The 26,348-nt window shown below is 35.9% G+C and overlaps 6 non-coding genes across 6 annotated transcripts; all 6 read right to left on the reverse strand.

Moving 5' to 3' along the window:
• Positions 1 to 557: 557 nt before the first annotated feature.
• Positions 558 to 631, reverse strand: TRNAS-ACU (transfer RNA serine (anticodon ACU)). The gene has a single exon. It is a non-coding gene; the product is annotated as a tRNA-Ser (tRNA).
• A 5,738-nt stretch (positions 632 to 6,369) lies between these two features.
• On the reverse strand, positions 6,370 to 6,443 carry TRNAS-ACU (transfer RNA serine (anticodon ACU)). The gene has a single exon. It is a non-coding gene; the product is annotated as a tRNA-Ser (tRNA).
• A 1,094-nt stretch (positions 6,444 to 7,537) lies between these two features.
• TRNAS-ACU (transfer RNA serine (anticodon ACU)) lies at positions 7,538 to 7,611 on the reverse strand. The gene has a single exon. It is a non-coding gene; the product is annotated as a tRNA-Ser (tRNA).
• Positions 7,612 to 12,169: 4,558 nt separating this feature from the next.
• Positions 12,170 to 12,243, reverse strand: TRNAS-ACU (transfer RNA serine (anticodon ACU)). The gene has a single exon. It is a non-coding gene; the product is annotated as a tRNA-Ser (tRNA).
• A 3,389-nt stretch (positions 12,244 to 15,632) lies between these two features.
• On the reverse strand, positions 15,633 to 15,706 carry TRNAS-ACU (transfer RNA serine (anticodon ACU)). Its single transcript has one exon. It is a non-coding gene; the product is annotated as a tRNA-Ser (tRNA).
• Positions 15,707 to 22,778: 7,072 nt separating this feature from the next.
• On the reverse strand, positions 22,779 to 22,852 carry TRNAS-ACU (transfer RNA serine (anticodon ACU)). The gene has a single exon. It is a non-coding gene; the product is annotated as a tRNA-Ser (tRNA).
• Positions 22,853 to 26,348: the final 3,496 nt, after the last annotated feature.

The following is a 26,348-nucleotide window of genomic DNA, read 5'->3' on the forward strand; positions in this document are numbered from 1 at the left end:
GCAACGATTTTGTGAGAAACATCTTCACCCTTAAATAAAGATTTTCTTAATTCCTTACCTGTGTGCTAATTAGATATCACCTTGTTTTCACATTAAACAGACTTCTACATGAGAAAGCAGCAAGGATGCAGTGGCGTTAATGTTTCCTGGTGTCAACCTGTATTATTTCAGTAGACATTGAAATGAGGATGCATCTTGCTGCCTTTCCAATGAAGCAAGTTTAATTTAGTAATAGGTGAAAAACCATCCCTACAAAGGTGTTAATCAGAGACTTGGCTTTGTGGACACTTTTCAGAGAACAAATTTGTTAGCATAAAAATAAAGCCAGAAATGAAGAGCTGTTTAATCACTCAATTGGATTTTTTTTTGCCAGCATATTTCTTTTTCTCTGCAACCCACTGCTAAATTGTGCTTCCTAGCTGTTTTTATAAAATCAATGAATCAAATCTAACTCTGATTACATCAGAGAAGGCCAGGTACCCTACACCATAACAGGGGGTTTGAAATTTTGACTTGTCTACTTAAAGATCACCAAAATCTGATAACAAGGTTAATTACGTCCCTGGGTGGGATTGAACCACCAACCTTTTGGTTAGTAGCCGGACACACTAACCGATTGCGCCACAGAGACACTTTGCAAAAAGTACATACTGACAAAGGCTAATAAGCATACATCTAGAACGTTTCCTAGAAAAACTTTAAAAAGTCAATAATCTTGAGAGTTTTTGTAAGATGTTTCTTCCATCAACCAACGAAGAAACACATTGGTACTTTCCCATGATGACTGAGTGCTTCAGGATCTCTTGCACTTACATGTGCAGCAGAGTACTGCAATGGAAGCATGCTGGGCCCATAACCCAGAGGTAGGCAGATTGAAACTATCCTTTGCTATATGCATTTTTTTTGTTAATTTAAGTAATCAAAACTGGGATTGATATTTTTGCTCTTTTATTTTTACTTAAAGTACAATAACTTTTACCATTTTAATTTGTTTTAATAGTATATTGACAGTATAGTTTTCTTTAAAAAATCCACTTAATTTTCTTTACCCTATTATTAAAAGGGTAATTGACAAAAACAAACTACATTGTCACCAGAAGAGCAATACAAAATGTACAAGTGATATATTAAAATCATCTTTCCAGCTTGAATTTCAATGATGCATTGGGGCAACGATTTTGTGAGAAACATCTTCACCCTTAAATAAAGATTTTCTTAATTCCTTACCTGTGTGCTAATTAGATATCACCTTGTTTTCACATTAAACAGACTTCTACATGAGAAAGCAGCAAGGATGCAGTGGCGTTAATGTTTCCTGGTGTCAACCTGTATTATTTCAGTAGACATTGAAATGAGGATGCATCTTGCTGCCTTTCCAATGAAGCAAGTTTAATTTAGTAATAGGTGAAAAACCATCCCTACAAAGGTGTTAATCAGAGACTTGGCTTTGTGGACACTTTTCAGAGAACAAATTTGTTAGCATAAAAATAAAGCCAGAAAATGAAGAGCTGTTTAATCACTCAATTGGATTTTTTTTGCCAGCATATTTCTTTTTCTCTGCAACCCACTGCTAAATTGTGCTTCCTAGCTGTTTTTATAAAATCAATGAATCAAATCTAACTCTGATTACATCAGAGAAGGCCAGGTACCCTACAACATAACAGGGGGTTTGAAATTTTGACTTGTCTACTTAAAGATCACCAAAATCTGATAACAAGGTCAATTACGTCCCTGGGTTGGATTGAACCACCAACCTTTTGGTTAGTAGCAGGACACACTAACCGATTGCGCCACAGAAACACTTTGCAAAAAGTACATACTGACAAAGGCTAATAAGCATACATCTAGAACGTTTCCTAGAAAAACTTTAAAAAGTCAATAATCTGGAGAGTTTTTGTAAGATGTTTCTTCCATCAACCAACGAAGAAACACATTGGTACTTTCCCATGATGAGTGAGTGCTTCAGGATCTCTTGCACTTACATGTGCAGCAGAGTACTGCAATGGAAGCATGCTGGGCCCATAACCCAGAGGTAGGCAGATTGAAACTATCCTTTGCTATATGCATTTTTTTTGTTAATTTAAGTAATCAAAACTGGGATTGATATTTTTGCTCTTTTATTTTTACTTGAAGTACAATAACTTTTACCATTTTAATTTGTTTAAATCCACTTAATTTTCTTTACCCTATTATTAAAAGGGTAATTGACAAAAACAAACTACATTGTCTCCAGAAGAGCAATACAAAATGTACAAGTGATATATTAAAATCATCTTTCCAGCTTGAATTTCAATGATGCATTGGGGCAACGATTTTGTGAGAAACATCTTCACCCTTAAATAAAGATTTTCTTAAATCCTTACCTGTGTGCTAATTAGATATCACCTTGTTTTCACATTAAACAGACTTCCACATGAGAAAGCAGCAAGGATGCAGTGGCGTTAATGTTTCCTGGTGTCAACCCGTATTATTTCAGTAGACATTGAAATGAGGATGCATCTTGCTGCCTTTCCAATGAAGCAAATTTAATTTAGTAATAGGTGAAAAACCATCCCTACAAAGGTGTTAATCAGAGACTTGGCTTTGTGGACACTTTTCAGAGAACAAATTTGTTAGCATAAAAATAAAGCCAGAAAATGAAGAGCTGTTTAATCACTCAATTGGATTTTTTTGCCAGCATATTTCTTTTTCTCTGCAACCCACAGCTAAATTGTGCTTCCTAGCTGTTTTTATAAAATCACTGAATCAAATCTAACTCTGATTACATCAGAGAAGGCCAGGTACCCTACACCATAAGAGGGGGTTTGAAATTTTGACTTGTCTACTTAAAGATCACCAAAATCTGATAACAAGGTCAATTACGTCCCTGGGTGGGATTGAACCACCAACCTTTTGGTTTATAGCCGTACACACTAACTGATTGCGCCACAGAGACACTTTGCAAAAGTCCATACTGACAAAGGCTAATAAGCATTCATCTAAAACGTTTCCTAGAAAAACTTTAAAAAGTCAATAATCTGGAGAGTTTTTGTAAGATGTTTCTTCCATCCACCAACGAAGAAACACATTGGTACTTTCCCATGATGAGTGAGTGCTTCAGGATTTATTGCACTTACATGTGCAGCAGAGTACTGCAATGGAAGCATGCTGGGCCCATAACCCAGAGGTAGGCAGATTAAAACTATCCTCTGCTATATGCATTTTTTTTGTTAATTAAAGTAATCCAAAACTGGGATTGATATTTTTGCTCTTTTATTTTTCATTAAAGTACAATAACTTTTACCATTTTAATTTGTTTTAATAGTATATTGAAAGTATTGTTTTCTTTTAAAAATCCACTTAATTTTCTTTACCCTATTATTAAAATGGTAATTGACAAAAACAAACTACATTGTCACCAGAAGAGCAATACAAAATGTACAAGTGATATATTAAAATCATCTTTCCAGCTTGAATTTCAATGATGCATTGGGGCAACGATTTTGTGAGAAACATCTTCACCCTTAAATAAAGATTTTCTTAATTCCTTACCTGTGTGCTAATTAGATATCACCTTGTTTTCACATTAAACAGACTTCCACATGAGAAAGCAGCAAGGATGCAGTGGCGTTAATGTTTCCTGGTGTCAACCTGTATTATTTCAGTAGACATTGAAATGAGGATGCATCTTGCTGCCTTTCCAATGAAGCAAGTTTAATTTAGTAATAGGTGAAAAACCATCCTTACAAAGGTGTTAATCAGAGACTTGGCTTTGTGGACACTTTTCAGAGAACAAATTTGTTAGCATAAAAATAAAGCCAGAAAATGAAGAGCTGTTTAATCACTCAATTGGATTTTTTTGCCAGCATATTTCTTTTTCTCTGCAACCCACTGCTAAATTGTGCTCCCTAGCTGTTTTTATAAAATCACTGAATCAAATCTAACTCTGATTACATCAGAGAAGGCCAGGTACCCTACACCATAAGAGGGGGTTTGAAATTTTGACTTGTCTACTTAAAGATCACCAAAATCTGATAACAAGGTCAATTACGTCCCTGGGTGGGATTGAACCACCAACCTTTTGGTTAATAGCCATACACACTAACTGATTGCACCACAGAGACACTTTGCAAAAGTACATACTGACAAAGGCTAATAAGCATTCATCTAAAACGTTTCCTAGAAAAACTTTAAAAAGTCAATAATCTGGAGAGTTTTTGTAAGATGTTTCTTCCATCAACCAACGAAGAAACACATTGGTACTTTCCCATGATGAGTGAGTGCTTCATGATCTATTGCACTTACATGTGCAGCAGAGTACAGCAATGGAATCATGCTGGGCACATTACCCAGAGGTAGGCAGATTAAAACTATCCTCTGCTATATGCATTTTTTTTTTGTTAATTAAAGTAATCCAAAACTGGGATTGATATTTTGGCTCTTTTATTTTTACTTAAAGTACAATAACTTTTACCATTTTAATTTGTTTTAATAGTATATTGACAGTATTGTTTTCTTTCAAAAATCCACTTAATTTTCTTTACCCTATTATTAAAATGGTAATTGACAAAAACAAACTACATTGTCACCAGAAGAGCAATACAAAATGTACAAGTGATATATTAAAATCATCTTTCCAGCTTGAATTTCAATGATGCATTGGGGCAACGATTTTGTGAGAAACATCTTCACCCTTAAATAAAGATTTTCTTAATTCCTTACCTGTGTGCTAATTAGATATCACCTTGTTTTCACATTAAACAGACTTCCACATGAGAAAGCAGCAAGGATACAGTGGCGTTAATGTTTCCTGGTGTCAACCTGTATTATTTCAGTAGACATTGAAATGAGGATGCATCTTGCTGCCTTTCCAATGAAGCAAGTTTAATTTAGTAATAGGTGAAAAACCATCCCTACAAAGGTGTTAATCAGAGACTTGGCTTTGTGGAAACTTTTCAAAGAACAAATTTGTTAGCATAAAAATAAAGCCAGAAAATGAAGAGCTGTTTAATCACTCAATTGGATTTTTTTTGCCAGCATATTTCTTTTTCTCTGCAACCCACTGCTAAATTGTGCTTCCTAGCTGTTTTTATAAAATCACTGAATCAAATCTAACTCTGATTACATCAGAGAAGGCCAGGTACCCTACACCATAACAGGGGGTTTGAAATTTTGACTTGTCTACTTAAAGATCACCAAAATCTGATAACAAAGTCAATTACGTCCCTGGTTGGGATTGAACCATCAACCTTTTCGGTAGTAGCCGGACACACTAACCGATTGCGCCACAGAGACACTTTGCAAAAAGTACATACTGACAAAGTCTAATAAGCATACATCTAGAACGTTTCCTAGAAAAACTTTAAAAAGTCAATAATCTGGAGAGTTTTTGTAAGATGTTTCTTCCATCAACCAATGAAGAAACACATTGGTACTTTCCCATGATGAGTGAGTGCTTCAGGATCTCTTGCACTTACATGTGCAGCAGAGTACTGCAATGGAAGCATGCTGGGCCCATAACCCAGAGGTAGGCAGATTGAAACTATCCTTTGCTATATGCATTTTTTTTGTTAATTTAAGTAATCAAAACTGGGATTGATATTTTTGCTCTTTTATTTTTACTTAAAGTACAATAACTTTTACCATTTTAATTTGTTTTAATAGTATATTGACAGTATAGTTTTCTTTAAAAAATCCACTTAATTTTCTTTACCCTATTATTAAAAGGGTAATTGACAAAAACAAACTACATTGTCACCAGAAGAGCAATACAAAATGTACAAGTGATATATTAAAATCATCTTTCCAGCTTGAATTTCAATGATGCATTGGGGCAACGATTTTGTGAGAAACATCTTCACCCTTAAATAAAGATTTTCTTAATTCCTTACCTGTGTGCTAATTAGATATCACCTTGTTTTCACATTAAACAGACTTCTACATGAGAAAGCAGCAAGGATGCAGTGGCGGTAATGTTTCCTGGTGTCAACCTGTATTATTTCAGTAGACATTGAAATGAAGATGCATCTTGCTGCCTTTCCAATGAAGCAAGTTTAATTTAGTAATAGGTGAAAAACCATCCCTACAAAGGTGTTAATCAGAGACTTGGCTTTGTGGACACTTTTCAGAGAACAAATTTGTTAGCATAAAAATAAAGCCAGAAAATGAAGAGCTGTTTAATCACTCAATTGGATTTTTTTTGCCAGCATATTTCTTTTTCTCTGCAACCCACTGCTAAATTGTGCTTCCTAGCTGTTTTTATTAAATCACTGAATCAAATCTAACTCTGATTACATCAGAAAAGGCCAGGTACCCTACACCATAACAGGGGGTTTGAAATTTTGACTTGTCTACTTAAAGATCACCAAAATCTGATAACAAGGTCAATTACGTCCCTGGGTGGGATTGAACCACCAACCTTTTGGTTAGTAGCCGGACACACTAACCGATTGCGCCACAGAGACACTTCGCAAAAAGTACATACTGACAAAGGCTAATAAGCATACATCTAGAACGTTTCCTAGAAAAACTTTAAAAAGTCAATAATCTGGAGAATTTTTGTAAAATGTTTCTTCCATCAACCAACGAAGAAACACATTGGTACTTTCCCATGATGAGTGAGTGCTTCAGGATCTCTTGCACTTACATGTGCAGCAGAGTACTGCAATGGAAGCATGCTGGGCCCATAACCCAGAGGTAGGCAGATTGAAACTATCCTTTGCTATATGCATTTTTTTTGTTAATTTAAGTAATCAAAACTGGGATTGATATTTTTGCTCTTTTATTTTTACTTGAAGTACAATAACTTTTACCATTTTAATTTGTTTGAATAGTATATTGACAGTATAGTTTTCTTTAAAAAATCCACTTAATTTTCTTTACCCTATTATTAAAAGGGTAATTGACAAAAACAAACTACATTGTCACCAGAAGAGCAATACAAAATGTACAAGTGATATATTAAAATCATCTTTCCAGCTTGAATTTCAATGATGCATTGGGGCAACGATTTTGTGAGAAACATCTTCACCCTTAAATAAAGATTTTCTTAATTCCTTACCTGTGTGCTAATTAGATATCACCTTGTTTTCACATTAAACAGACTTCCACATGAGAAAGCAGCAAGGATGCAGTGGCGTTAATGTTTCCTGGTGTCAACCTGTATTATTTCAGTAGAAATTGAAATGAGGATGCATCTTGCTGCCTTTCCAATGAAGCAAGTTTAATTTAGTAATAGGTGAAAAACCATCCCTACAAAGGTGTTAATCAGAGACTTGGCTTTGTGGACACTTTTCAGAGAACAAATTTGTTAGCATAAAAATAAAGCCAGAAAATGAAGAGCTGTTTAATCACTCAATTGGATTTTTTTTCCAGCATATTTCTTTTTCTCTGCAACCCACTGCTAAATTGTGCTTCCTATCTGTTTTTATAAAATCACTGAATCAAATCTAACTCTGATTACATCAGAGAAGGCCAGGTACCCTACACCATAACAGGGGGTTTGAAATTTTGACTTGTCTACTTAAAGATCACCAAAATCTGATAACAAGGTCAATTACGTCCCTGGGTGGGATTGAACCACCAACCTTTTGGTTAGTAACCAGACACACTAACCGATTGCGCCACAGAGACACTTTGTAAAAAGTACGTACTGACAAAGGCTAATAAGCATACATCTAGAACGTTTCCTAGAAAAACTTTAAAAAGTCAATAATCTGGAGAGTTTTTGTAAAATGTTTCTTCCATCAACCAACGAAGAAACACATTGGTACTTTCCTATGATGAGTGAGTGCTTCAGGATCTCTTGCACTTACATGTGCAGCAGAGTACTGCAATGGAAGCATGCTGGGCCCATAACCCAGAGGTAGGCAGATTGAAACTATCCTTTGCTATATGCATTTTTTTTGTTAATTTAAGTAATCAAAACTGGGATTGATATTTTTGCTCTTTTATTTTTACTTAAAGTACAATAACTTTTACCATTTTAATTTGTTTTAATAGTATATTGACAGTATAGTTTTCTTTAAAAAATCCACTTAATTTTCTTTACCCTATTATTAAAAGGGTAATTGACAAAAACAAACTACATTGTCACCAGAAGAGCAATACAAAATGTACAAGTGATATATTAAAATCATCTTTCCAGCTTGAATTTCAATGATGCATTGGGGCAACGATTTTGTGAGAAACATCTTCACCCTTAAATAAAGATTTTCTTAATTCCTTACCTGTGTGCTAATTAGATATCACCTTGTTTTCACATTAAACAGACTTCTACATGAGAAAGCAGCAAGGATGCAGTGGCGGTAATGTTTCCTGGTGTCAACCTGTATTATTTCAGTAGACATTGAAATGAAGATGCATCTTGCTGCCTTTCCAATGAAGCAAGTTTAATTTAGTAATAGGTGAAAAACCATCCCTACAAAGGTGTTAATCAGAGACTTGGCTTTGTGGACACTTTTCAGAGAACAAATTTGTTAGCATAAAAATAAAGCCAGAAAATGAAGAGCTGTTTAATCACTCAATTGGATTTTTTTTGCCAGCATATTTCTTTTTCTCTGCAACCCACTGCTAAATTGTGCTTCCTAGCTGTTTTTATTAAATCACTGAATCAAATCTAACTCTGATTACATCAGAAAAGGCCAGGTACCCTACACCATAACAGGGGGTTTGAAATTTTGACTTGTCTACTTAAAGATCACCAAAATCTGATAACAAAGTCAATTATGTCCCTGAGTGGGATTGAACCACCAACCTTTTGGTTAGTAGCCGGACACACTAACCGATTGCGCCACAGAGACACTTCGCAAAAAGTACATACTGACAAAGGCTAATAAGCATACATCTAGAACGTTTCCTAGAAAAACTTTAAAAAGTCAATAATCTGGAGAATTTTTGTAAAATGTTTCTTCCATCAACCAACGAAGAAACACATTGGTACTTTCCCATGATGAGTGAGTGCTTCAGGATCTCTTGCACTTACATGTGCAGCAGAGTACTGCAATGGAAGCATGCTGGGCCCATAACCCAGAGGTAGGCAGATTGAAACTATCCTTTGCTATATGCATTTTTTTTGTTAATTTAAGTAATCAAAACTGGGATTGATATTTTTGCTCTTTTATTTTTACTTGAAGTACAATAACTTTTACTATTTTAATTTGTTTGAATAGTATATTGACAGTATAGTTTTCTTTAAAAAATCCACTTAATTTTCTTTACCCTATTATTAAAAGGGTAATTGACAAAAACAAACTACATTGTCACCAGAAGAGCAATACAAAATGTACAAGTGATATATTAAAATCATCTTTCCAGCTTGAATTTCAATGATGCATTGGGGCAACGATTTTGTGAGAAACATCTTCACCCTTAAATAAAGATTTTCTTAATTCCTTACCTGTGTGCTAATTAGATATCACCTTGTTTTCACATTAAACAGACTTCCACATGAGAAAGCAGCAAGGATGCAGTGGCGTTAATGTTTCCTGGTGTCAACCTGTATTATTTCAGTAGAAATTGAAATGAGGATGCATCTTGCTGCCTTTCCAATGAAGCAAGTTTAATTTAGTAATAGGTGAAAAACCATCCCTACAAAGGTGTTAATCAGAGACTTGGCTTTGTGGACACTTTTCAGAGAACAAATTTGTTAGCATAAAAATAAAGCCAGAAAATGAAGAGCTGTTTAATCACTCAATTGGATTTTTTTTGCCAGCATATTTCTTTTTCTCTGCAACCCACTGCTAAATTGTGCTTCCTAGCTGTTTTTATAAAATCACTGAATCAAATCTAACTCTGATTACATCAGAGAAGGCCAGGTACCCTACACAATAAGAGGGGGTTTGAAATTTTGACTTGTCTACTTAAAGATCACCAAAATCTGATAACAAGTTCAATTACGTCCCTGGGTGGGATTGAACCACCAACCTTTTGGTTAGTAGCTGGACACACTAACCGATTGCGCCACAGAGACACTTTGCAAAAAATATATACTGACAAAGGCTAATAAGCATACATCTAGAACGTTTCCTAGAAAAACTTTAAAAAGTCAATAATCTGGAGAGTTTTTGTAAGATGTTTCTTCCATCAACCAACGAAGAAACACATTGGTACTTTCCCATGATGAGTGAGTGCTTCAGGATCTCTTGCACTTACATGTGCAGCAGAGTACTGCAATGGAAGCATGCTGGGCCCATAACCCAGAGGTAGGCAGATTGAAACTATCCTCTGCTATATGCATTTTTTTTGTTAATTAAAGTAATCCAAAACTGGGATTGATATGTTAGCTATTTTATGTTTACTTAAAGTACAATAACTTTTACCATTTTAATTTGTTTTAATAGTATATTGACAGTATTGTTTTCTTTCAAAAATCCACTTAATTTTCTTTACCCTATTATTAAAATGGTAATTGACAAAAACAAACTACATTGTCACCAGAAGAGCAATACAAAATGTACAAGTGATATATTAAAATCATCTTTCCAGCTTGAATTTCAATGATGCATTGGGGCAACGATTTTGTGAGAAACATCTTCACCCTTAAATAAAGATTTTCTTAATTCCTTACCTGTGTGCTAATTAGATATCACCTTGTTTTCACATTAAACAGACTTCCACATGAGAAAGCAGCAAGGATGCATTGGCGTTAATGTTTCCTGGTGTCAACCTGTATTATTTCAGTAGACATTGAAATGAGGATGCATCTTGCTGCCTTTCCAATGAAGCAAGTTTAATTTAGTAATAGGTGAAAAACCATCCTTACAAAGGTGTTCATCAGAGACTTGGCTTTGTGGACACTTTTCAGAGAACAAATTTGTTAGCATAAAAATAAAGCCAGAAAATGAAGAGCTGTTTAATCACTCAATTGGATTTTTTTGCCAGCATATTTCTTTTTCTCTGCAACCCACTGCTAAATTGTGCTTCCTAGCTGTTTTTAGCCAGGTACCCTACACCATAAGAGGGGATTTGAAATTTTGACTTGTCTACTTAAAGATCACCAAAATCTGATAACAAGGTCAATTACGTCCCTGAGTGGGATTGAACCACCAACCTTTTGGTTTATAGCCGTACACACTAACTGATTGCACCACAGAGACACTTTGCAAAAGTACGTACTGACAAAGGCTAATAAGCATTCATCTAAAACGTTTCCTAGAAAAACTTTAAAAAGTCAATAATCTGGAGAGTTTTTGTAAGATGTTTCTTCCATCCACCAACGAAGAAACACATTGGTACTTTCCCATGATGAGTGAGTGCTTCAGGATCTCTTGCACTTACATGTGCAGCAGAGTACTGCAATGGAAGCATGCTGGACCCATAACCCAGAGGTAGGCAGATTGAAACTATCCTTTGCTATATGCATTTTTTTTGTTAATTTAAGTAATCAAAACTGGGATTGATATTTTTGCTCTTTTATTTTTACTTGAAGTACAATAACTTTTACCATTTTAATTTGTTTGAATAGTATATTGACAGTATAGTTTTCTTTAAAAAATCAACTTAATTTTCTTTACCCTATTATTAAAAGGGTAATTGACAAAAACAAACTACATTGTCACCAGAAGAGCAATACAAAATGTACAAGTGATATATTAAAATCATCTTTCCAGCTTGAATTTCAATGATGCATTGGGGCAACGATTTTGTGAGAAACATCTTCACCCTTAAATAAAGATTTTCTTAATTCCTTACCTGTGTGCTAATTAGATATCACCTTGTTTTCACATTAAACAGACTTCCACATGAGAAAGCAGCAAGGATGCAGTGGCGTTAATGTTTCCTGGTGTCAACCTGTATTATTTCAGTAGAAATTGAAATGAGGATGCATCTTGCTGCCTTTCCAATGAAGCAAGTTTAATTTAGTAATAGGTGAAAAACCATCCCTACAAAGGTGTTAATCAGAGACTTGGCTTTGTCGACACTTTTCAGAGAACAAATTTGTTAGCATAAAAATAAAGCCAGAAAATGAAGAGCTGTTTAATCACTCAATTGGATTTTTTTTTCCAGCATATTTCTTTTTCTCTGCAACCCACTGCTAAATTGTGCTTCCTATCTGTTTTTATAAAATCACTGAATCAAATCTAACTCTGATTACATCAGAGAAGGCCAGGTACCCTACACCATAACAGGGGGTTTGAAATTTTGACTTGTCTACTTAAAGATCACCAAAATCTGATAACAAGGTCAATTACGTCCCTGGGTGGGATTGAACCACCAACCTTTTGGTTAGTAACCAGACACACTAACCGATTGCGCCACAGAGACACTTTGTAAAAAGTACGTACTGACAAAGGCTAATAAGCATACATCTAGAACGTTTCCTAGAAAAACTTTAAAAAGTCAATAATCTGGAGAGTTTTTGTAAGATGTTTCTTCCATCAACCAACGAAGAAACACATTGGTACTTTCCTATGATGAGTGAGTGCTTCAGGATCTCTTGCACTTACATGTGCAGCAGAGTACTGCAATGGAAGCATGCTGGGCCCATAACCCAGAGGTAGGCAGATTGAAACTATACTTTGCTATATGCATTTTTTTTGTTAATTTAAGTAATCAAAACTGGGATTGATATTTTTGCTCTTTTATTTTTACTTAAAGTACAATAACTTTTACTATTTTAATTTGTTTGAATAGTATATTGACAGTATAGTTTTCTTTAAAAAATCCACTTAATTTTCTTTACCCTATTATTAAAAGGGTAATTGACAAAAACAAACTACATTGTCACCAGAAGAGCAATACAAAATGTACAAGTGATATATTAAAATCATCTTTCCAGCTTGAATTTCAATGATGCATTGGGGCAACGATTTTGTGAGAAACATCTTCACCCTTAAATAAAGATTTTCTTAATTCCTTACCTGTGTGCTAATTAGATATCACCTTGTTTTCACATTAAACAGACTTCTACATGAGAAAGCAGCAAGGATGCAGTGGCGTTAATGTTTCCTGGTGTCAACCTGTATTATTTCAGTAGACATTGAAATGAGGATGCATTTTACTGCCTTTCCAATGAAGCAAGTTTAATTTAGTAATAGGTGAAAAACCATCCCTACAAAGGTGTTAATCAGAGACTTGGCTTTGTGGACACTTTTCAGAGAACAAATTTGTTAGCATAAAAATAAAGCCAGAAAATGAAGAGCTGTTTAATCACTCAATTGGATTTTTTTTGCCAGCATATTTCTTTTTCTCTGCAACCCACTGCTAAATTGTGCTTCCTAGCTGTTTTTATAAAATCACTGAATCAAATCTAACTCTGATTACATCAGAGAAGGCCAGGTACCCTACACCATAAGAGGGGGTTTGAAATTTTGACTTGTCTACTTAAAGATCACCAAAATCTGATAACAAGTTCAATTACGTCCCTGGGTGGGATTGAACCACCAACCTTTTGGTTAGTAGCTGGACACACTAACCGATTGCGCCACAGAGACACTTTGCAAAAAATATATACTGACAAAGGCTAATAAGCATACATCTAGAACGTTTCCTAGAAAAACTTTAAAAAGTCAATAATCTGGAGAGTTTTTGTAAGATGTTTCTTCCATCAACCAACGAAGAAACACATTGGTACTTTCCCATGATGAGTGAGTGCTTCAGGATCTCTTGCACTTACATGTGCAGCAGAGTACTGCAATGGAAGCATGCTGGGCCCATAACCCAGAGGTAGGCAGATTGAAACTATCCTCTGCTATATGCATTTTTTTTGTTAATTAAAGTAATCCAAAACTGGGATTGATATGTTAGCTATTTTATGTTTACTTAAAGTACAATAACTTTTACCATTTTAATTTGTTTTAATAGTATATTGACAGTATTGTTTTCTTTCAAAAATCCACTTAATTTTCTTTACCCTATTATTAAAATGGTAATTGACAAAAACAAACTACATTGTCACCAGAAGAGCAATACAAAATGTACAAGTGATATATTAAAATCATCTTTCCAGCTTGAATTTCAATGATGCATTGGGGCAACGATTTTGTGAGAAACATCTTCACCCTTAAATAAAAATTTTCTTAATTCCTTACCTGTGTGCTAATTAGATATCACCTTGTTTTCACATTAAACAGACTTCCACATGAGAAAGCAGCAAGGATGCATTGGCGTTAATGTTTCCTGGTGTCAACCTGTATTATTTCAGTAGACATTGAAATGAGGATGCATCTTGCTGCCTTTCCAATGAAGCAAGTTTAATTTAGTAATAGGTGAAAAACCATCCTTACAAAGGTGTTCATCAGAGACTTGGCTTTGTGGACACTTTTCAGAGAACAAATTTGTTAGCATAAAAATAAAGCCAGAAAATGAAGAGCTGTTTAATCACTCAATTGGATTTTTTTGCCAGCATATTTCTTTTTCTCTGCAACCCACTGCTAAATTGTGCTTCCTAGCTGTTTTTAGCCAGGTACCCTACACCATAAGAGGGGATTTGAAATTTTGACTTGTCTACTTAAAGATCACCAAAATCTGATAACAAGGTCAATTACGTCCCTGAGTGGGATTGAACCACCAACCTTTTGGTTTATAGCCGTACACACTAACTGATTGCACCACAGAGACACTTTGCAAAAGTACGTACTGACAAAGGCTAATAAGCATTCATCTAAAACGTTTCCTAGAAAAACTTTAAAAAGTCAATAATCTGGAGAGTTTTTGTAAGATGTTTCTTCCATCCACCAACGAAGAAACACATTGGTACTTTCCCATGATGAGTGAGTGCTTCAGGATCTCTTGCACTTACATGTGCAGCAGAGTACTGCAATGGAAGCATGCTGGACCCATAACCCAGAGGTAGGCAGATTGAAACTATCCTTTGCTATATGCATTTTTTTTGTTAATTTAAGTAATCAAAACTGGGATTGATATTTTTGCTCTTTTATTTTTACTTGAAGTACAATAACTTTTACCATTTTAATTTGTTTGAATAGTATATTGACAGTATAGTTTTCTTTAAAAAATCAACTTAATTTTCTTTACCCTATTATTAAAAGGGTAATTGACAAAAACAAACTACATTGTCACCAGAAGAGCAATACAAAATGTACAAGTGATATATTAAAATCATCTTTCCAGCTTGAATTTCAATGATGCATTGGGGCAACGATTTTGTGAGAAACATCTTCACCCTTAAATAAAGATTTTCTTAATTCCTTACCTGTGTGCTAATTAGATATCACCTTGTTTTCACATTAAACAGACTTCCACATGAGAAAGCAGCAAGGATGCAGTGGCGTTAATGTTTCCTGGTGTCAACCTGTATTATTTCAGTAGAAATTGAAATGAGGATGCATCTTGCTGCCTTTCCAATGAAGCAAGTTTAATTTAGTAATAGGTGAAAAACCATCCCTACAAAGGTGTTAATCAGAGACTTGGCTTTGTCGACACTTTTCAGAGAACAAATTTGTTAGCATAAAAATAAAGCCAGAAAATGAAGAGCTGTTTAATCACTCAATTGGATTTTTTTTGCCAGCATATTTCTTTTTCTCTGCAACCCACTGCTAAATTGTGCTTCCTAGCTGTTTTTATAAAATCACTGAATCAAATCTAACTCTGATTACATCAGAGAAGGCCAGGTACCCTACAACATAACAGGGGGTTTTAAATTTTGACTTGTCTACTTAAAGATCACCAAAATCTGATAACAAGGTCAATTACGTCCCTGGGTGGGATTGAACCACCAACCTTTTGGTTAGTAGCCGGACACACTAACCGATTGCGCCACAGAGACACTTTGCAAAAAGTACATACTGACAAAGGCTAATAAGCATACATCTAGAACGTTTCCTAGAAAAACTTTAAAAAGTCAATAATCTGGAGAGTTTTTGTAAGATGTTTCTTCCATCAACCAACGAAGAAACACATTGGTACTTTCCCATGATGAGTGAGTGCTTCAGGATCTCTTGCACTTACATGTGCAGCAGAGTACTGCAATGGAAGCATGCTGGGCCCATAACCCAGAGGTAGGCAGATTGAAACTATCCTTTGCTATATGCATTTTTTTTGTTAATTTAAGTAATCAAAACTGGGATTGATATTTTTGCTCTTTTATTTTTACTTAAAGTACAATAACTTTTACCATTTTAATTTGTTTTAATAGTATATTGACAGTATAGTTTTCTTTAAAAAATCCACTTAATTTTCTTTACCCTATTATTAAAAGGGTAATTGACAAAAACAAACTACATTGTCACCAGAAGAGCAATACAAAATGTGCAAGTGATATATTAAAATCATCTTTCCAGCTTGAATTTCAATGATGCATTGGGGCAACGATTTTGTGAGAAACATCTTCACCCTTAAATAAAGATTTTCTTAATTCCTTACCTGTGTGCTAATTAGATATCACCTTGTTTTCACATTAAACAGACTTCTACATGAGAAAGCAGCAAGGATGCAGTGGCGTTAATGTTTCCTGGTGTCAACCTGTATTATTTCAGTAGACATTGAAATGAGGATGCATCTTACTGCCTTTCCAATGAAGCAAGTTTAATTTAGTAATAGGTGAAAAACCATCCCTACAAAGGTGTTAATCAGAGACTTGGCTTTGTGGACACTTTTCAGAGAACAAATTTGTTAGCATAAAAATAAAGCCAGAAAATGAAGAGCTGTTTAATCACTCAATTGGATTTTTTTTGCCAGCATATTTCTTTTTCTCTGCAACCCACTGCTAAATTGTGCTTCCTAGCTGTTTTTATAAAATCACTGAATCAAATCTAACTCTGATTACATCAGAGAAGGCCAGGTACCCTACACCATAAGAGGGGGTTTGAAATTTTGACTTGTCTACTTAAAGATCACCAAAATCTGATAAGAAAGTCAATTACGTCCCTGAGTGGGATTGAACCACCAACCTTTTGGTTTATAGCTGTACACACTAACTGATTGCACCACAGAGACACTTTGCAAAAGTACATACTGACAAAGGCTAATAAGCATTCATCTAAAACGTTTCCTAGAAAAACTTTAAAAAGTCAATAATCTGGAGAGTTTTTGTAAGATGTTTCTTCCATCCACCAACGAAGAAACACATTGGTACTTTCCCATGATGAGTGAGTGCTTCAGGATCTCTTGCTCTTACATGTGCAGCAGAGTACTGCAATGGAAGCATGCTGGGCCCATAACCCAGAGGTAGGCAGATTGAAACTATCCTTTGCTATATGCATTTTTTTTGTTAATTTAAGTAATCAAAACTGGGATTGATATTTTTGCTCTTTTATTTTTACTTGAAGTACAATAACTTTTACCATTTTAATTTGTTTGAATAGTATATTGACAGTATAGTTTTCTTTAAAAAATCAACTTAATTTTCTTTACCCTATTATTAAAAGGGTAATTGACAAAAACAAACTACATTGTCACCAGAAGAGCAATACAAAATGTACAAGTGATATATTAAAATCATCTTTCCAGCTTGAATTTCAATGATGCATTGGGGCAACGATTTTGTGAGAAACATCTTCACCCTTAAATAAAGATTTTCTTAATTCCTTACCTGTGTGCTAATTAGATATCACCTTGTTTTCACATTAAACAGACTTCCACATGAGAAAGCAGCAAGGATGCAGTGGCGTTAATGTTTCCTGGTGTCAACCTGTATTATTTCAGTAGAAATTGAAATGAGGATGCATCTTGCTGCCTTTCCAATGAAGCAAGTTTAATTTAGTAATAGGTGAAAAACCATCCCTACAAAGGTGTTAATCAGAGACTTGGCTTTGTGGACACTTTTCAGAGAACAAATTTGTTAGCATAAAAATAAAGCCAGAAAATGAAGAGCTGTTTAATCACTCAATTGGATTTTTTTTGCCAGCATATTTCTTTTTCTCTGCAACCCACTGCTAAATTGTGCTTCCTATCTGTTTTTATAAAATCACTGAATCAAATCTAACTCTGATTACATCAGAGAAGGCCAGGTACCCTACACCATAACAGGGGGTTTGACATTTTGACTTGTCTACTTAAAGATCACCAAAATCTGATAACAAGGTCAATTACGTCCCTGGGTGGGATTGAACCACCAACCTTTTGGTTAATAGCCATACACACTAACTGATTGCGCCACAGAGACACTTTGCAAAAGTCCATACTGACAAAGGCTAATAAGCATTCATCTAAAACGTTTCCTAGAAAAACTTTAAAAAGTCAATAATCTGGAGAGTTTTTGTAAGATGTTTCTTCCATCAACCAATGAAGAAACACATTGGTACTTTCCCATGATGAGTGAGTGCTTCAGGATCTATTGCACTTACATGTGCAGCAGAGTACTGCAATGGAAGCATACTGGGCCCATAACCCAGAGGTAGGCAGATTGAAACTATCCTTTGCTATATGCATTTTTTTTTGTTAATTTAAGTAATCAAAACTGGGATTGATATTTTTGCTCTTTTATTTTTACTTAAAGTACAATAACTTTTACCATTTTAATTTGTTTTAATAGTATATTGACAGTATAGTTTTCTTTAAAAAATCCACTTAATTTTCTTTACCCTATTATTAAAAGGGTAATTGACAAAAACAAACTACATTGTCACCAGAAGAGCAATACAAAATGTACAAGTGATATATTAAAATCATCTTTCCAGCTTGAATTTCAATGATGCATTGGGGCAACGATTTTGTGAGAAACATCTTCACCCTTAAATAAAGATTTTCTTAATTCCTTACCTGTGTGCTAATTAGATATCACCTTGTTTTCACATTAAACAGACTTCTACATGAGAAAGCAGCAAGGATGCAGTGGCGTTAATGTTTCCTGGTGTCAACCTGTATTATTTCAGTAGACATTGAAATGAGGATGCATCTTGCTGCCTTTCCAATGAAGCAAGTTTAATTTAGTAATAGGTGAAAAACCATCCCTACAAAGGTGTTAATCAGAGACTTGGCTTTGTGGACACTTTTCAGAGAACAAATTTGTTAGCATAAAAATAAAGCCAGAAAATGAAGAGCTGTTTAATCACTCAATTGGATTTTTTTTGCCAGCATATTTCTTTTTCTCTGCAACCCACTGCTAAATTGTGCTTCCTAGCTGTTTTTATTAAATCACTGAATCAAATCTAACTCTGATTACATCAGAGAAGGCCAGGTACCCTACACCATAAGAGGGGGTTTGAAATTTTGACTTGTCTACTTAAAGATCACCAAAATCTGATAACAAGGTCAATTATGTCCCTGGGTGGGATTGAACCACCAACCTTTTGATTAGTAACCGGACACACTAACCGATTGCGCCACAGAGACACTTCACAAAAAGTCCCTACTGACAAAGGCTAATAAGCATACATCTAGAACGTTCCCTAGAAAAACTTTAAAAAGTCAATAATCTGGAGAGTTTTTGTAAAATGTTTCTTCCATCAACCAACGAAGAAACACATTGGTACTTTCCCATGATGAGTGAGTGCTTCAGGATCTCTTGCACTTACATGTGCAGCAGAGTACTGCAATGGAAGCATGCTGGGCCCATAACCCAGAGGTAGGCAGATTGAAACTATCCTTTGCTATATGCATTTTTTTTGTTAATTTAAGTAATCAAAACTGGGATTGATATTTTTGCTCTTTTATTTTTACTTGAAGTACAATAACTTTTACCATTTTAATTTGTTTAAATCCACTTAATTTTCTTTACCCTATTATTAAAAGGGTAATTGACAAAAACAAACTACATTGTCTCCAGAAGAGCAATACAAAATGTACAAGTGATATATTAAAATCATCTTTCCAGCTTGAATTTCAATGATGCATTGGGGCAACGATTTTGTGAGAAACATCTTCACCCTTAAATAAAGATTTTCTTAAATCCTTACCTGTGTGCTAATTAGATATCACCTTGTTTTCACATTAAACAGACTTCCACATGAGAAAGCAGCAAGGATGCAGTGGCGTTAATGTTTCCTGGTGTCAACCCGTATTATTTCAGTAGACATTGAAATGAGGATGCATCTTGCTGCCTTTCCAATGAAGCAAATTTAATTTAGTAATAGGTGAAAAACCATCCCTACAAAGGTGTTAATCAGAGACTTGGCTTTGTGGACACTTTTCAGAGAACAAATTTGTTAGCATAAAAATAAAGCCAGAAAATGAAGAGCTGTTTAATCACTCAATTGGATTTTTTTGCCAGCATATTTCTTTTTCTCTGCAACCCACAGCTAAATTGTGCTTCCTAGCTGTTTTTATAAAATCACTGAATCAAATCTAACTCTGATTACATCAGAGAAGGCCAGGTACCCTACACCATAAGAGGGGGTTTGAAATTTTGACTTGTCTACTTAAAGATCACCAAAATCTGATAACAAGGTCAATTACGTCCCTGGGTGGGATTGAACCACCAACCTTTTGGTTTATAGCCGTACACACTAACTGATTGCGCCACAGAGACACTTTGCAAAAGTCCATACTGACAAAGGCTAATAAGCATTCATCTAAAACGTTTCCTAGAAAAACTTTAAAAAGTCAATAATCTGGAGAGTTTTTGTAAGATGTTTCTTCCATCCACCAACGAAGAAACACATTGGTACTTTCCCATGATGAGTGAGTGCTTCAGGATTTATTGCACTTACATGTGCAGCAGAGTACTGCAATGGAAGCATGCTGGGCCCATAACCCAGAGGTAGGCAGATTAAAACTATCCTCTGCTATATGCATTTTTTTTGTTAATTAAAGTAATCCAAAACTGGGATTGATATTTTTGCTCTTTTATTTTTCATTAAAGTACAATAACTTTTACCATTTTAATTTGTTTTAATAGTATATTGAAAGTATTGTTTTCTTTTAAAAATCCACTTAATTTTCTTTACCCTATTATTAAAATGGTAATTGACAAAAACAAACTACATTGTCACCAGAAGAGCAATACAAAATGTACAAGTGATATATTAAAATCATCTTTCCAGCTTGAATTTCAATGATGCATTGGGGCAACGATTTTGTGAGAAACATCTTCACCCTTAAATAAAGATTTTCTTAATTCCTTACCTGTGTGCTAATTAGATATCACCTTGTTTTCACATTAAACAGACTTCCACATGAGAAAGCAGCAAGGATGCAGTGGCGTTAATGTTTCCTGGTGTCAACCTGTATTATTTCAGTAGACATTGAAATGAGGATGCATCTTGCTGCCTTTCCAATGAAGCAAGTTTAATTTAGTAATAGGTGAAAAACCATCCTTACAAAGGTGTTAATCAGAGACTTGGCTTTGTGGACACTTTTCAGAGAACAAATTTGTTAGCATAAAAATAAAGCCAGAAAATGAAGAGCTGTTTAATCACTCAATTGGATTTTTTTGCCAGCATATTTCTTTTTCTCTGCAACCCACTGCTAAATTGTGCTCCCTAGCTGTTTTTATAAAATCACTGAATCAAATCTAACTCTGATTACATCAGAGAAGGCCAGGTACCCTACACCATAAGAGGGGGTTTGAAATTTTGACTTGTCTACTTAAAGATCACCAAAATCTGATAACAAGGTCAATTACGTCCCTGGGTGGGATTGAACCACCAACCTTTTGGTTAATAGCCATACACACTAACTGATTGCACCACAGAGACACTTTGCAAAAGTACATACTGACAAAGGCTAATAAGCATTCATCTAAAACGTTTCCTAGAAAAACTTTAAAAAGTCAATAATCTGGAGAGTTTTTGTAAGATGTTTCTTCCATCAACCAACGAAGAAACACATTGGTACTTTCCCATGATGAGTGAGTGCTTCATGATCTATTGCACTTACATGTGCAGCAGAGTACAGCAATGGAATCATGCTGGGCACATTACCCAGAGGTAGGCAGATTAAAACTATCCTCTGCTATATGCATTTTTTTTTTGTTAATTAAAGTAATCCAAAACTGGGATTGATATTTTGGCTCTTTTATTTTTACTTAAAGTACAATAACTTTTACCATTTTAATTTGTTTTAATAGTATATTGACAGTATTGTTTTCTTTCAAAAATCCACTTAATTTTCTTTACCCTATTATTAAAATGGTAATTGACAAAAACAAACTACATTGTCACCAGAAGAGCAATACAAAATGTACAAGTGATATATTAAAATCATCTTTCCAGCTTGAATTTCAATGATGCATTGGGGCAACGATTTTGTGAGAAACATCTTCACCCTTAAATAAAGATTTTCTTAATTCCTTACCTGTGTGCTAATTAGATATCACCTTGTTTTCACATTAAACAGACTTCCACATGAGAAAGCAGCAAGGATACAGTGGCGTTAATGTTTCCTGGTGTCAACCTGTATTATTTCAGTAGACATTGAAATGAGGATGCATCTTGCTGCCTTTCCAATGAAGCAAGTTTAATTTAGTAATAGGTGAAAAACCATCCCTACAAAGGTGTTAATCAGAGACTTGGCTTTGTGGACACTTTTCAAAGAACAAATTTGTTAGCATAAAAATAAAGCCAGAAAATGAAGAGCTGTTTAATCACTCAATTGGATTTTTTTTGCCAGCATATTTCTTTTTCTCTGCAACCCACTGCTAAATTGTGCTTCCTAGCTGTTTTTATTAAATCACTGAATCAAATCTAACTCTGATTACATCAGAGAAGGCCAGGTACCCTACACCAGGCCTGGCCAACCTGTGGCTCTCCAGCTGTTGTAAAACTACAAGTCCCATCATGCCTTGCCACAGTTTTGCTATTAGGGAATGCTAAAACTGTGGCAGGGCATGCTGGGATGTGTAGTTTCACTACATCTGGAGAGCCACAGGTTGGCCAGGCCTGCCCTACACCATAACAGGGGGTTTGAAATTTTGACTTGTCTACTTAAAGATCACCAAAATCTGATAACAAGGTCAATTACGTCCCTGGGTGGGATTGAACCACCAACCTTTTGGTTAGTAGCCGGACACACTAACCGATTGCGCCACAGAGACACTTCGCGAAAAGTACATACTGACAAAGGCTAATAAGCATACATCTAAAACTTTTCCTAGAAAAACTTTAAAAAGTCAATAATCTGGAGAGTTTTTTTAAGATGTTTCTTCCATCAACCAACGAAGAAACACATTGGTACTTTCCCATGATGAGTGAGTGCTTTAGGATCTCTTGCACTTACATGTGCAGCAGAGTACTGCAATGGAAGCATGCTGGGCCCATTACCCAGAGGTAGGCAGATTGAAACTATCCTCTGCTATATGCATTTTTTTTGTGATAAAGCTAAATATTTATCTTATATATTACCCTTTAAGAGGTCTAAGAACACTGTACGCTATCTACGTAAGAAGTACCGTAAGGGTACGCAAGTTGCGTAACGATCGCTCAACCGTAGTCGAGACGCTCAAGCGTCACGTTCGCTTACGGCCCAGAGATCACAGGCAGGCACGCTATTGCAGACGCTTATAACGTTAAACCTTTATATCTATACCTTTAACAACGAAATATACAGTAAACCTTAGTGTGGTGATAGAGTGTAAATGCAACCTGGTGTAACCTGATTAACTACAAAGCTGCTTGGGCGTCACCGACGCTCAGGGAATACTTAACACTATAAGAAATACACAGATACCTGGGCTTAGGGTCCAAAACCTATTGTATGTATTATGACTATTATACTTGCAAAAGAATCACATTACAAAGCATACACTACAATATAACATAGACTAACTAACCAAATAACTACACAGGAAATACCATACAATACAATCAAGGGAAAATAAGGGAAAAAGAGAGGAGAGAGAGATGGCTTACAATAACATCAAGACAATATGATTGCGGAGAAAACTTACGCACAAGGGGAAACGATCGCAAGCGCCTCTGGACATCCAGCTCCCGATTATCAGCAATGAGAACCGTTTGAAGAGAAGTGAGTGCTGGATGCCACAGGCTTGTCTTATTTATGCTCCACACACAATACAATTCAATGGTCCCTACAATCTCATTGTTCATTGGACACAGGAATTCGGCTTCGCATTATAACAAAAGGTCATAGGTTGATTCATACAGGTGGGCTGTGACTGTTTCCAACTGTTCAGGTGGGTGGGATACTGGGTTTCCCGCCGCATGACTAAGTAAGAACAAATAATAGTAAATGGACATAAACTTCTTATGTCCATAACTATTCGCACGAGCGACTAATCCGCTCCAAACCAACACCGGAATATTGCTATTTAAATACTCTTCCGATGGGTACCAAACACTACTGTATGACCCCTGTTAGACCCTTCGTACAATACAAAGAGGGATCTCTCTGTTCAGGAACATGCTATGTTAACTAAACTTTCCGAATCTATCAAAGGGACCATGATCTACAAAATACATTATTACTGAAAATATGTAACGATTGAGTCGCACGCTACGATCACATAAACTCTACCGTAAATACGCATACCGTGCGCCTGCGGGTGCCCGCGACTGTGAGTATGCGCACGCACGGGAGAGCGTACGCATGCGCAGCACGGACCTGTGTGAGGTGCAAATATGGTAGTGTGCATAGAGATATTTTTCTGACTTTGACAGTCCACCCTTTGGCAGTCAATAATAACTGCCACCTTCTAAAACATTTCAAAAGGAGAAAAATATATGTCAGGGGTTAATTCATCTCCATGGTTGGGTAAGGGAGGAGAGAGGAGTAGGTGGGAAGAGGGTATGACCTAGTGAGATAGCAGAAGCATGTGTGTATGAGTCCATGTTTGGGGGGGTCATGTATCATCGTGCCGTACGTGTTGTAAATCAAGCTTCGAGGTATTGCGAAGTATACATGTGAATTCCTTCTTATCCCGTGGTACGGGTCTGTGGATGGGCTGTCAAACTTTACCGAGCTCTTTTCGGCTTTGGTTGTAACAAAATGGGGGAGCACATTTTAGTTGATGATACCTGAATGGGGGAGATATGTGACTGCTGATATCTGTGCCTGTATTCCCTATCGACTATGTGTATCATTACCTGAGGGTTGTAGAGATGAAGATAAAGAACACTTATGGAAAATGCAGTGGTATTCTATGTCAGGTTAATGTATATCTGTCGGTTGAAGTTTTGTTTGGTATCAGTTGAAAGTCGTCTTCTTTGCGCTGTTTTGCCCATTAGGTGCGAGCAAAAAGCTTTGTCAATGCCATTAGATTTACAAAAAAAAATGTTGGGCTAGCGTAAGTTTAAGAATTCTAGGGAAACTGGGGATCCATGGCAAAGTTCATCAAATGTCCGTATCTACAGTGGTCAAAACTTCTTCTTTAATCCCTCTGTTGTCTGTATATCGGCTCATCAAATTCCTCGTCCAAGTGGGTCTTTTTACCTTGGAGGAAACGGAAAAACAGGTGAAAGAAACGGACCGTAGAAATCGCATTTTCATCACATCATTGTTTCTACATTTGGGTCGTAAATCAAGTCCATTGGAATTACAGTTTCCTCACTCCTTAAACTCATTACCCTTGTACGATGTTTGCACTTCATTAAACCCTGACCGCATTTAAATATCAATCCAATCGATATGACAACACCTAAGATACATAGGAGAAACTTCCCAACATCCATTATGACTCCTTGAGCCCAGTCTCCTAAACCAGAAAACCAATTTCGCGGGTTCAACCATGACACCCAACCAGTCAGCTCATTACCTACAGCAGCAAGAGTGAGATTGTGTCTCCTGCGAAATTCCCACTTCAATTGGAGAATATCGTCCATCTTTTGGTCTATGACCTCGACCGGATCCTCGGTGCTATTCGTAATATATGTGCAACATTTCACGCCGTATTGTGTTGCCAGTGTGACACAATATCCGCCTGTCACTGCTGTGAGGTAATTGAGAACCATTCTATGCTGTACCAGTTCTGTTTTGTAAGCCTGAAGTTCTCTTCCAGTATACCTAAACGTGTCATCATACATTTCAGTGATATTATCTAACAAATTGGCGAGCGCAGAAATGTATTTATAATTTAGCACTCCTCTAGCGGTGCGGGTGAAATCTAACGCGATTAAGAATTGAATCCCGGTGGATTCACTTATCAGATCAGAGGCCGGATGCTCTGTCTTCTCTATCAGGTGCCTTTTAACAACGTGCTCGTAATGGGTGTGAGTATAAGGAGCTTGGGCACCACGGTGTATGTTTTTCATTTTGTCATGTGACACAGTCATTACTTCAGGCAGTACTTTTCCAATATAACACAATCCTTCAGAGTTTGGGGCAAGCCACTTGTACGCCTTTCTCCCGCATATGAAATATGCATCATCGGGGAGAACATATGGGACGGAGTAGGACATAACCATATTACACACCTTCCATGTGAAATCTCCTGACCCTAATTCTTCCATCTGCTTAGTACACGTATCAGGTTGTACGATATGTGCACAGTATCCTGGTGATACTTCTCCAACTCTCGTAATTCTATTTCCTAAGGTGTACCTATACCGGAAAGATTTTCCTCTACTGGCTATGTG

This window comes from Pseudophryne corroboree, chromosome 8 (assembly GCF_028390025.1).
Source record: "Pseudophryne corroboree isolate aPseCor3 chromosome 8, aPseCor3.hap2, whole genome shotgun sequence".
NCBI lineage: Eukaryota > Metazoa > Chordata > Amphibia > Anura > Myobatrachidae > Pseudophryne > Pseudophryne corroboree.